Here is an 11,440-nt window from a genome sequence, read left to right as displayed (position 1 = left end):
CGGCCTCCTCTGACTTGACCCTCAGCAGCACTTCAGGGGCTGGTCCTTCCCTCCTCCTGCCATCACTCCCTTCCGCAGCTCAGGAATTCCGCTCTCCTGGTTTTCCTTCTGTCCCGCTGGCCCTCCCTCTCAGCCTCCTTTGCTGGTCCCTGATCTCTCCAAGTCTGGGTGCCCCATCCCTACACCTTTTCTGTCTCCCTCTTTAAACGCCCACTTCCTTGGTGATCTCATCCAAGCTCATGGCTTTCAAATGACTCCCGTTGAGTATAATTTAATTAGCTGGTTTTTTATCATCTGTCTTCTCCCAAAGGAAAGCAAGCTCTACAGGCAGGGCTTTTTTTGTCTTAAGTCAGGTTTATTAAGGTATAATTTACATACAGTTAATGTCACCCTTTTTAGTGTTCACTTCTGTAAGTTTTTGACAAACACGTATAGTTGTGAAACTGTCTCTGCCGTCAATTACAGGACAGTTCCCATCACCCCCAAAAGTTCTCCATACCCTTGTGGTCATCCCCTCCCCCATGTCCCGCCCTGGGCAGCCACTAATCTGTTCTTTTGTCCCTTTTCCCTAGTTGTGCCTTTTCTGAAAAGTCATATAAATGGGATTGTACTGCGTGTAACCTTTGGAATCGGCTTCTTCCACTTATCACAATGCACAGCGCATTTGAGATTCACCCATATTGTTGCAGCTGTGAGCCGTTAGTTCTTTTATTCTATTGTATTTTATTGCACAGCTTTGTTTATCTGTTCGGAGGGGGACCAGTTGTCCTGGTTTCCGTGGGAGGGAATGGTTTTTCTGGGACATGGGACTTTCAGTGCTAAAACCAGGGTGGTTGGTTATCTTAGTTCTTTAGTTGAGGGACATTTGGGTTGTTTCTAGGTTGTTGATGATTTTGAATACCTACTCAATATAACCAGTGACAGAGGGTTTTTTGGTGAACACAAATGTCCATTTCTCTTGGGTAAATACCTAGGAGTGGGGTTGCTCAGTTGGATGACGAGTGTACGTATCACTGTAAAAGAGGCTGCCAAGCTGTTCTCCAGAGTGGCTGTATTGTGTAGCATTGTGGGAGAATTCCACTTGCTCTGCATCTTAACCAGAACTTGGTAGTGTGTCAAAAAAAATTAAAAACCGGTTTTTTAGCCATCTTAATAGGTGTATAATGATATCTCCTCACGGTTGGCAGAGATTTCCTTTATTCGCCTTGAGTAGTGTTGTGCCCCCAGTGCCTGGGTTAGTGCCTGCTATGTAGTAGACACTCAATGAATTTTTTTTTTTTTTTACTGAGTGAATGGATGTATGGATGGATGAATGAATGAAGTCAAAGGGGCTTCCGGTATCTAAATCTGTTATAGCAAATACATAGCACACGTACCGCCAATTCCCCCATGCCCCATTCTGTTTCCATGGCAGACGTCACTCATCAATTGAGCCATTTTATCCACCTGCTTCATTTCAGACAGGTACGATCCAGTCCTTTGTGTAGCAAGTGAGATGAGCCCCATGAGCTAATGCAGCTTTAGTTCAAGCCTCTCATTGGCTGAAGAAGAGGCCAGGTTCAGAGCAGGGTCCAAGGCTGCCCAAGGACTCACAGCGAGCCAGTGGCAGGACTAGATCTCCAGGCTGGGCTCTCCCCAGAAAAATGCACGACGTCTCTGACAAGGCTGGAGTAGGATGGGAGGCATGGACGTGGATCTGGGCCTGAGGCCGGGTTGGAGCATTGTGGAGTGCTCCCTGGGCCCCGGCTGGGTGGGAAGGCTGATGCCGGCGCTCTTCCTGCAGGTGCCCAGGAGCTGCTGGGATGGCCTACCCGCCCACGTTGGCTCCCTGGCCCAGCGGGCGTACTGGGCTCTGCTGAGCCAGCAGAGGGACCAGAGCATCGTGGCCCTGGGCCAGAGCGGTGCTGGCAAGACCACCTGCTGCGAGCAGGTCCTGGAGCACCTGGTGGGGATGGCAGGCAGTGTGGATGGCAGGGTCTCAGGTACAGTGGTCTCCAGGTGACGTGCAGCTGGGACGTGGTGGGGGCGGTGGCGTGGGGGAAGGGAAGGGAGAGTCAGAGGGGGTGCTGGGCGGCTCTTTCTTATATCTGCTCAGCTAGCGTTCACTGAGCACCTGTGTGCAGACCCTGTGCTGGCTTCTGGGCAGGGCCACCCCTAGTCTGTTGGGTACTTTTGTGTGAATTAGAAACAGGTACTCCTTGCCTAAGACACTCACTGCCACATGTGGAACCGTCGTCACGCATTGACATTGTTAGAACCAAACACTTGACCACCACGTTCTGGGCCATCATCCTAATAAGTATACAGGCCTATGGCTATCTGATATAAATGCTGTGCCCTTAGGTGTGGTGTCCTTGTGCAGCGCACAGCCCACTGGACTGTGCAGAGGACCCGATAAGTAAAAACAAAGACAAGGAGGCACTGACAGCCGGAAGGGAGACTCAGCTGCACATCTGTGCCAGACTCCAGTGCTCTGCACCGCTTGCTGGCCGAGCTGGGGAGGGGAGAGGCGGAGGGAGCACAGAGAAGGGGCCGGGGGGCTTCCTTGAGGAAATGATGTTTGAGCTGGGCATTAAAGAAAGAGTTTCAACATTGTAAATCAACTATACTTCAATAAAAAATAGTGTCAGTTGGTGATAATAATTACAATATTGATGGGGATCGTGGTAAATGCTTGCTGAGGACTTACGCGCCAGGCTCTATTCCAAGCAGGTTAACTTATTTATTATTTAAAACATCCCTATAAGGTAGACATTATTATTATTTGAATTTTATAGATGAGGCCATTAAAACGCAGGGAGGTTAACCAGCTTGCCCAAGGCCACACAGCTCATACATCCTAGCACCGAGATTCAAACACAGACAGTTTGGCTCCAGAGCTGTTACCCCTGGGCCAGTGTTCTCAATGTATTGTTGCCCCTCTGAGGAGCCTTTTTAGTTGTTCTTTCTCCTAATCGTCTCCCACCATGAAAAGTTAATGCCATAGATTCACCATATATTTGTTTATGCAGTGTGTGTGTATGTGTGTATATATATACAGACACACACAGACGTGTGTGTGTGTGTGTGTATCTGTGCTCTATTCTATACATAAGAAAGGAAAACTGCCCCCATCCTCAAGAATCAGTTTCTGCCCTCTTGGGGGCAGTATTCCCCCTGCTGAGAATATATGGCCCAGGCAGTATTGCTTTTCTAATAATAACAAACAATACTAACACCACCACATTTGGAGCATGTTCTGAGCACTTTACATTATTAAAGCTTTTAGTCTTTGTGGCAACCACATGAGGTAAGTAAGTACTATTATTACCCCCATCTTATAGATGGGGTATCTGAGGCACAGGGGGGTTAATTTATTCGCTCCAAATCAGGTGACTAACAACGGGGAGAGGCCATATTCAAGCTTGTTTAACCATTGTACTATCCTGCTTCTCCACTGGGCTTATTCCAATGCTTTATTGATCACCTGTTCTGCACCTGGCCCAGGTTAGAGCCCTGTGAGGAGCTGGGGATACAGCAAGGAGAGGCCCTCCCAGAATGTAGATCTGCTGAAAGTGTGTGTTGGGGGAGTGGGAGTCAGGCTAGGCTGTATCCAGGTGCCTAGCACATAGTGGGTGCTTGTTAAATAGTTATGTTAAAAAGCTTGGGACTGCTGGGCTTTTTGAGCTGGCTGTGATGGGCGTTCCCCGACAGCAGGTCCAAGAATGTTAATGCTCTGCCCTCCTCCTAGACTCCACCAGGCCCAGGAGGCCCTAGGGCAGCCCTTGTCACTCAGATCGTACCAATCCTAGGTGTGTGTATCTCCCCTTCTGGGCTCACTCTTGCTCACCCCGCGCCCCTGCTTGCAGCACAGGGCCAGCCCAGCAGCGGAAGAGGTGTGGCTTAGAGCTGAGTTGGGGGAGTGGAGGGGCCCCTGCTGGGGCCTGGGGCCAGAATGGGGTCCTGTGAGAGGTGGGGGTGGCAGCACCTGGGCCACGGGTGATGCCCTGTCTGTGCCCCACCAGTGGAGAAGATTCGAGCCACCTTCACTGTCCTCCGGGCCTTTGGCTCCGTGTTCACCGGCCACAGCCGCCGTGCCACCCGGTGCTCCATGGTGATGTCACTGGACTTGAACGCCACAGGCCGAGTCACGGCCGCCCAGCTCCAGGTGAGGCCTCTGGGTGGGAGGGAGAGGGGGCTCTTTAGGGCTGCAGTAGCCTCAGCCCCACTCAGCAGGGCCCACGCCTCCAGCTGGGACCCTGGAATGTGTCTAAATGGTCATCGCTCCCCAGGCCAAGGCCAGCTCCTCCCCACCTCACTCAGTGCCCAGACATCTCCTCCTGGAGCAGGCCAGCTCGTCTGTGCCTCGGAGTATCACAGGGATGAAATATTCATGAGTAGATACATAATTCAGCCGCTCATTAGCTGGGTCTTAAAAGCGTAAGCTGAAATTAAACAGGCGCTCGCTGGCCTTCTGCGGCAGCCCGTGTGTGACAGGCACATGGCCTGTTTGTTCCTCTCTCTGAAATCACCTGGCTCCTCCCCTTCCCCCCCCCCGCCCCCACCAACATTCTGTTTGAACAGAAAACAGGATTAGGTTATTAGAAGGGTTGTTTGTATGTGGAGCTAGGAGAATACCCAGACTCGCTGGTGCACGATAAATCCCTTTCTGTCCGGGCCCTGAAAGTCTACCGTGCATCACCATGTGGGTCAAGTTATTAAGGGCTTCGGTTGCATAAGAGTGTGTTGGAGGGCGGCTCTGGGTTAATTGTTAGTACCCTTGGATTCCTTCATCGGAATGAGCCCGTTGCATTCGTTGATTGCCTGCGTGGACTCTGAATCAGTGAGACAAAGGCCTGGCACGTTTTGATTTGGAGGCGTCCAGCCAAGTTGGGGCCTGAGGTGCTGCCTCGAAGAGTGGGCCTGGGGGTTGGTGGGGGTGTGCGGGCAGCCTAGCGGGGCCTCGTGCTGACCGGCGCCTGTCCTCTCCCCTGGCAGACGATGCTGTTGGAGAAGAGCCACGTGGCCCCGCAGCTGGAAGGGGAAGGCAATTTCGAGGTTTTCTCCCAGATGCTATCCGGATTGGACCTGGCTCTCAGGTGAGCGACTGGGCTGAGCAGGGACAGCCGAGGGCAGTGAGACAAAGGGCCTCCGCTCTCCAGGGCCCCAGCCCTGCCTCTGCCCAGAGGTGAGAGGCAGTGGAGCCCAGTGGTTAGGAATCTGGCCTCTGATTCTTGCTGCCTGGTACTGCTCCTGGGCTGGGTGAACCTGGCCAGGTGTCACCTGCTCTGAACCTCCGTTTCTTCCTCTGTAAAGTGGAAATAGTACCTTGACTGCTGACCTTACAGGATTAAGTGAGATAATTCACATATGGCTCTTTATACACGCTGGGGGGTGGTGGTGGGTGTCTGCTGTGACGGTGACATTTTGGTACAGGTTCTGACAGCAGCGTGGGAGGTGGGCAAGGAACAGCAGACCCCAAATCTTCCAGAAGCTCCTAAACTCTGTGAGAGCCTTGGGTGCACCTGAGGTAGCTCAGGGCGAGGAGGCACCAGGTGGAACAGCAGAGAAGCCACAAGACTCATCTGGGAGGGCCTTCTGGGGGAGGTGGCCCAGGGAGTCATCTCTGCCCCTCGCTGACTCCTGGGAATTCTTGGACATGTGGCTCCCTGTCTCTGAGCCTTGGTTTCCTCATCTGTTGAACGAATGAGTAAGGTTCTATCTAGTGAAGCTCCAGGGAGTGCTCACCCCAGGCGAGGGGTGATAATTTTCAATTTGCCTCTGCGTCCCCCATCATTTGTCTCCTGCCTTCCACCCCCGTCTGAAGGGCAGGCCCAACCTGTCCTGAGCCTCTTGGCTAAGGCCAGAGGGGCACCTTACCCTTTGGAGAGAGGGCAGATTAGGGAGGAAACTCCCAGTTTTCAGAGCAGGGTAACTGAGGAGTAAGGAAGCTTCTGGAAGGCCTTCACTTAAGAAGGGCCCATTGAGGGCAGCAAGTGAGGAATATTCGGGAGGCAGGGCCAGGGCCTGAGGCAGACCCCGGGGCCACCTGGGGCACTCTGTGGAGCCCCGTGCCATGATGCCCACCTGCCCTGCCAGGCCACTGGTGTGGGTGGGTCCTCCCTTACTTCTGGTCCCTTCTCTGTTTCCAGGACAGAACTGTACCTGCACCAGCTGGCAGACAGCAGCTCCTTCGGCATGGGCGTGTGGCCTAAGGTAAAGAGGAGGTCCTTCTGGGTGTGAGTGGGTGTCTGTGTCCCCATGGCCAAGATGGGCGGGTCCCCTGTGTGGCTCGTCCCTCTGCCACTGGGGTAAGTAGTTGGCAAGGGCTGGTCACGTGGGGGAGGCAGGGTTGCCTTTATGGGGCCTGGGCTTGTCAGGGAAATGAGTCTTGTGCTAATAAAGGGAACCAGGAGGTGGTTTGTGTAGAGGTAAGGGCGCGGTCTCCGGGACAGGCTGTCTGGGTTCAAACCCCGGCTCTGACACTTACTGGATATGAGACCTCAGGCATGGACCCTAGCCTCTCTGAATGTCTGTGTCCTCTTCGGTAAAATAACAACAGAACGGGCGGGCAGGCTGAAGGGAGGACAGAGCGTGGCACGGCCTGCCCGCCTGGGCCACGGGGAGAAGGTCGGGGCGCCGCCCGCGCCCTCGTTCCGCTGCCTGGCGTCCTTTGTGGAGGCAGGGCTCCCAAGGAGCTCAAAGGCCAGGGAAGGACACACGGGACGGTCCAGAGCCACCCTACCGCTCCAGTGGTGCAGCACCCTCTCTGAATTCCTACTGCCACCAAAACACATCCCTAAGGCCTTTGGGAAGAATTGCTAGGACCCAGGAAGGCGGCCCCTTGCTGTGGTCCAGACTTCAGCAGCTGCCGATGACCAGAGGGAGCCAGCCGGCCGGCCGTGAGCAGGAGGACAGGACACGGGGACAGGGACAGCCACAGCCGGGCTTCCCGCAGCTGTGCCCACCGCCAGAACCAGCTCCAGCCAGTCACAGCCCCCGAGATGCCAAACAGTGACGGGCGAGAGGCCGGCAGGAAACTGACACCCCCTCACTGGAGAGCCTGCCCGGTCGGGGTGCGGGGCACCATCCCCGTCTGAACTCACCCCACAGCTCAGCCGTCTCCCAGTGACCCAGACGCGTCACCACGGCCCCAGGGCTGATCCCCGACCAAGGTCAGAACTCCCCCCAGTGTGACGGCCCCCATGCCACTCCTGTGGTGGAAGGGACGGCAGGCAGAGACCAGGAGTAGAGTCTTTTTTATTAATGGCTGCGTTTTCAAAGAACCGTTTTGTTACCAGGAAAGCTCCCCAGGAAGGGATTGCATTAGTGCAACAAGGGGGAGCCTTGATGCCAGGCTTTCCAGACACTTCCAGGTGGAGACTTTTGGCCTAGGCCGGCCGCCGGGGACTCGGGGGCTGGGAGGACACACGGCCCCTCCCCCGCCCCGACGGGGCGCTAAGGCACCCGGCCCGCCCGGGGGGGCAAAACCCCGTGCCGTCAGCAGGCCGGCGGCTTGCAGCCCTCAACCTGCAGCCCTTTGCTCAGGAGGAAGGCGTCCTGCATGGGGTCACAACCCAGGAAGAGCTTCACCATGCCCTTGGCATCCTCGGAGCCCCCTGGCCTCAGAATGCAGCTTCTGTAGTCCATGGCAACCTGAGGAGAGGGGGCGGGGCTGCAGGAGGGTGGAGCACCCCCTTCACGGAGGGTGTGGGTGTGGCCACCTCTGCTGTGACTCAACAAAGGGCAGGGGAGCAGGGGGTTCTGGGCAGGGCCCTCAGAGCCTGGCAGGCCCAGGCGGGCGGCAAAAGCATCTAGGCCCAGGCCCAAGGACCTCCGTGTTGGTCTGCACGGCAGGCCGGCCTCTCACCTTGCCACTCAGGACGCCCTCCTGCTTGAAACGAGTGTGTGGACCGTGTCCGCGGAGTACACCTCGCTGCACAGGTAGCCATAGGACTGGGCGTCGTAGCTTCCTGCCAGGTGGCCGAAGGTCGCAGGCAGGTGGGTCCCTGGGACACACGCGGAGAGGCTCCTGCCCGGCCCCCTGGCCACTCCGTGCCCCTTCCCCAGAGCCCAGAGCTTGGGGCCTCAAAGCAGCCCTGTCTGAGTCCCCTGCCACTAGAGGGAGTATTGGCCCAACACTTCTAGAAAACGGGGACCTTGCGGGCAACTCAGTGGAGGGACACAAATCAATCTTTGCCGACTTTCTGCTGAAGCTCACGAGGGTTCACCCCTAAGCCTCTTACAGGGACAGCTGCCCGAGGCTCCGAGGGATGAGTCAGGGCTCGCCCTCCAGCACGGGGAGAGCGCGGGTTAAAGCGCTCACGAGGGAGTGAACTGCGTCTCCGCACCGACACGCTCGGGCAAACCTCGTCGACGCGTTCCGTCCGGGGTATGAAGCCCTCTCCTGCCTCTTCCAGGCTCTCCAGAAAGCACGTGCAGATACGCCCAGCCCACCCTCGGACTCCGCGGGCCACAGCTGGAGGGACCAGCCCAGGAACCCAGGCAGGAAGAGGCCAGAGGTCAGCGAGCCTCGACCAGAGCCCGTCAGTCGGTCCCCCTTCACACACCACCAGAGGATCCTCTTGACCTGGGCAGTAGCCGCCAACCGACCGCTAAGGTGGGCCCGGCGTGCGCTTGGCTACCTGGCGTGGCTGGGACCCCGAGGATCTCCTGGCAGAGGCGGGCATTGTCCTAGGCCGGGTCCGAGGGCGTCTGCGTGTGCAGGGCCTGGTCCACCTTGGCCAGGACGATCTGGCGCAGGTTGAAGAGGCCTGGAGGGCGGGAGGAAGGAGACGGGGGCGCTGGCACTGTGTCCAGGCCGCGCTTTCCAGCCGGGCGGTCCGGGAGCCCCTTTCCTTTCCCTCGGCCCGGCCGCACGGGGGTTGGCCAGCCGGGACTTGATGAGCTTGTCCAGCAGCTCCTGGGGGACGGCACTGCTCGTGCCCCGCCGAGACTGGCAGCAGCGCCAGGGCTTCACAGGGCGCGGCGCTCCCGGCCCCAGAGCCTACCCTCTGGTTCTCATCCCCGGCTGTCACCAGAGTCGCAGGCAACGTGCCCTTCTTTTCGTTTGTCTTTTTTCCGGCCCTCGACCACGCAAAGGTGTGAAGCCCTGCCACTCGCTGCCACGTGGATGCACCGTGAGAACACGGTGCTCAGCGAGAGAAGTCAGACACAGAAGGACACACAGGGTGTGACCCCACTGAGGGGAAACGTCCAGAACAGGTAGATCCACAGAGTCAGAGTGGGTTCCTGGTTGTCAGGGACAGGGGAGGGGAGGGAATGATAACTAAGGGCGTGAGGGACCTTTTTGGGGTGAGGGAAATGTTCCAGAACAGGGCAGTAGTGACGGCTGCACAGCTCAGTAAAGTGTCCCCACGCGCTCCGGTTGCAGTCTGTGAGAGCATCGCTCTCAGGACGAAGGGCTGACTGCAGGAAGACTGAACGAGCACTGGGTCCTGGGCCCAGACGCTCATCTGGGGACCCCCCCCACATTGGGAAGTCACTGGGACTTGCTGAGCCTCCACCGAGACTGGCAGCAGCCCCAGGGCCTCACAGGGCGTGGTGCTCCCGGCCCCAGAGCCTAACCTCTGGTTCTCATCACTCATCACTCACCAGCCTTGCATGCAACGTTCCTTTCTTCTATTTTGTCTTTTTTAAAGGCAACTCTTGAATACCTGTATTTAACATGCAGGGAACCAGTCCTGACTCCTTGATCTGGGACTTCCAGCCTCCAGAGTCTCGAGGACATCCACTTCCGTTGTTTACGCGCCCAGTGCGTGGGGTTTGATGATGGAAACTGACACCGAGGGCGTCTCCTCGTGTGGGGTGACATCAGCGGAAGAATCCCGTGGCGAGGGCCTGCCTGAGGACCACGGGAGAGCCCGGGCCCTCCCCGCCCCCTGCCTTCAGCCCCTCGCCCGCACCCTCCTGGGAGCGGAGCTGGTGCATCGCTTGCCAGAACTCATGGAAGTAGGTCTCCAGCTCATCATGCTGGAACAGGGAGGGCGGGTTGGGCGTAGGCTTGGTGAAGTTGGCCACCATGGCCGCGATGGCAATCTGGCGCCTCCCGTCCTGCTGCAGGCAGCCTGGCTGCAGGCCAAAGCAGGCCATGTGCCCGGACTTCCCTTCCCTGGGGAGGGACGCGGGTGAGGCCCCGCTACCACAGAGGAGCCCCGGCCCACGGCCGACAGGTTCCCCCACGCATGCACCGAGGGTAGAGGTCCAGGTAGAACTTGCTGATGGATGACCTTGCCCGAGGCCGCGTCCCGGACCGTGTAGAGCCTCACATCTTCATCTTCGTGACGCATGTTGGCGCCTTCCTCCAGGTCGAAGGTCAGCCCCAGCAGCTCCTGGGAGATGCCCAGCCACCCGCGCGTGACCACCTGCATGGGGAAGGACTCATTGAGCAGGTACTGGTCCACGTGGTAGCGCGTCTCCTCCCCCTGGTTCATGTAGTAGCGCAGGTCCTAGACGTTGATGGGCCCATCAAAGTGCAGGCCCCGCCTCTGGCACTCAGCCTTCTTTAGCTCCAGGATCAGGGCCGCTCCTGCTCCCCGAGGGGCTTCAGCTTCTGGGCCAGCTCATCTGCGGGCGGAGGGGAGAGGCTCAGCTATGTCCCTGTGGCAGCCGCCCAGCCGCCCCCCACCCCACGCCCCTCGAGGCAGAATGAAGGGTTGGGGAAGGCAACCCCCAAGGGCTGACACAGTGGGGTCTCAGGCAGCACCACGTCCAGTCAAGGTCCACCTGACCCCCGTCCCCACTGGGACTCGGGGAGGCGGGGTTACCTAGGAAAGTGGCCACCACCTGGCTGGTCTTGGCCATGTTCATCTCCAGCACAGAGTCGGCACGCGTGCTGAATCCCAGCAGGCGGGACTTCTGAGCCTGCAGCCTTACCAGCTCCCCGAGGATCGCGCAGTTCTCCTGGAACCCAGAGACAGCCAGCGCTGGGGACCGTGGGCCACGCCCTCCCCACAGGCCCCGGGCCAGGTCTCTGTGGGTGGGAGGGCTCTCAGGCCACTGGCGGGCACAGCCAAACCCCCTCCCTCCTCCTCCTGGCCTGGATTTCTAGACACTTTGGTGCTGTCCTAACATGTGGTCTTTATGAACACAGGTCCTTTTGGAACCAGAAACGGCGTGAACCATGATGAGCTCTAAGGCCAAGGGCAGGAAGAAATGTGACCAGGCTCTCCACCCGGGCTCAACAATACAAACTTGGCTGCCGTGCAGACAGCAGCTCATCCCCACGGCGCCCGAACACCCAGCCCCTGGACGGCGAGAGACCTGTTGCTGCAGGTGCCCCGTGGTTGGCTGGTGAGGCCTGGCCCCAGGCGTACGCCACCTTCTCTGGGGCCACCTCTCTGGGTCTGCGGTGGGGTTCTCCTGGGAGCCCCCAGTCACCACAGGACCAACGTGGCCTGTCTGCAGCCCAAGAAGGTGGGGACACAGGTCTGTCCCCCGT

At 57.9% G+C, this 11,440-nt stretch overlaps 1 pseudogene across 1 annotated transcript; it reads right to left on the bottom strand.

The window, feature by feature from the left end:
• Positions 1-7,479: 7,479 nt before the first annotated feature.
• On the bottom strand, positions 7,480-10,929 carry LOC309621581 (thimet oligopeptidase-like; annotated as a pseudogene). The gene is made up of 7 exons: positions 10,767-10,929; positions 10,191-10,566; positions 9,916-10,111; positions 8,860-8,917; positions 8,625-8,753; positions 7,850-7,988; positions 7,480-7,635 (listed from the first exon to the last, which is right to left on the bottom strand). The product of its transcript is annotated as a thimet oligopeptidase-like (transcript).
• Between the last annotated feature and the right edge of the window lie 511 nt (positions 10,930-11,440).

This window comes from Balaenoptera borealis (genome assembly GCF_965194805.1).
Source record: "Balaenoptera borealis genome assembly, contig: HAP1_SCAFFOLD_1310, whole genome shotgun sequence".
NCBI classification, from domain to species: Eukaryota; Metazoa; Chordata; class Mammalia; order Artiodactyla; family Balaenopteridae; genus Balaenoptera; species Balaenoptera borealis.
This window is presented reverse-complemented; position numbering and strand designations above follow the sequence as displayed.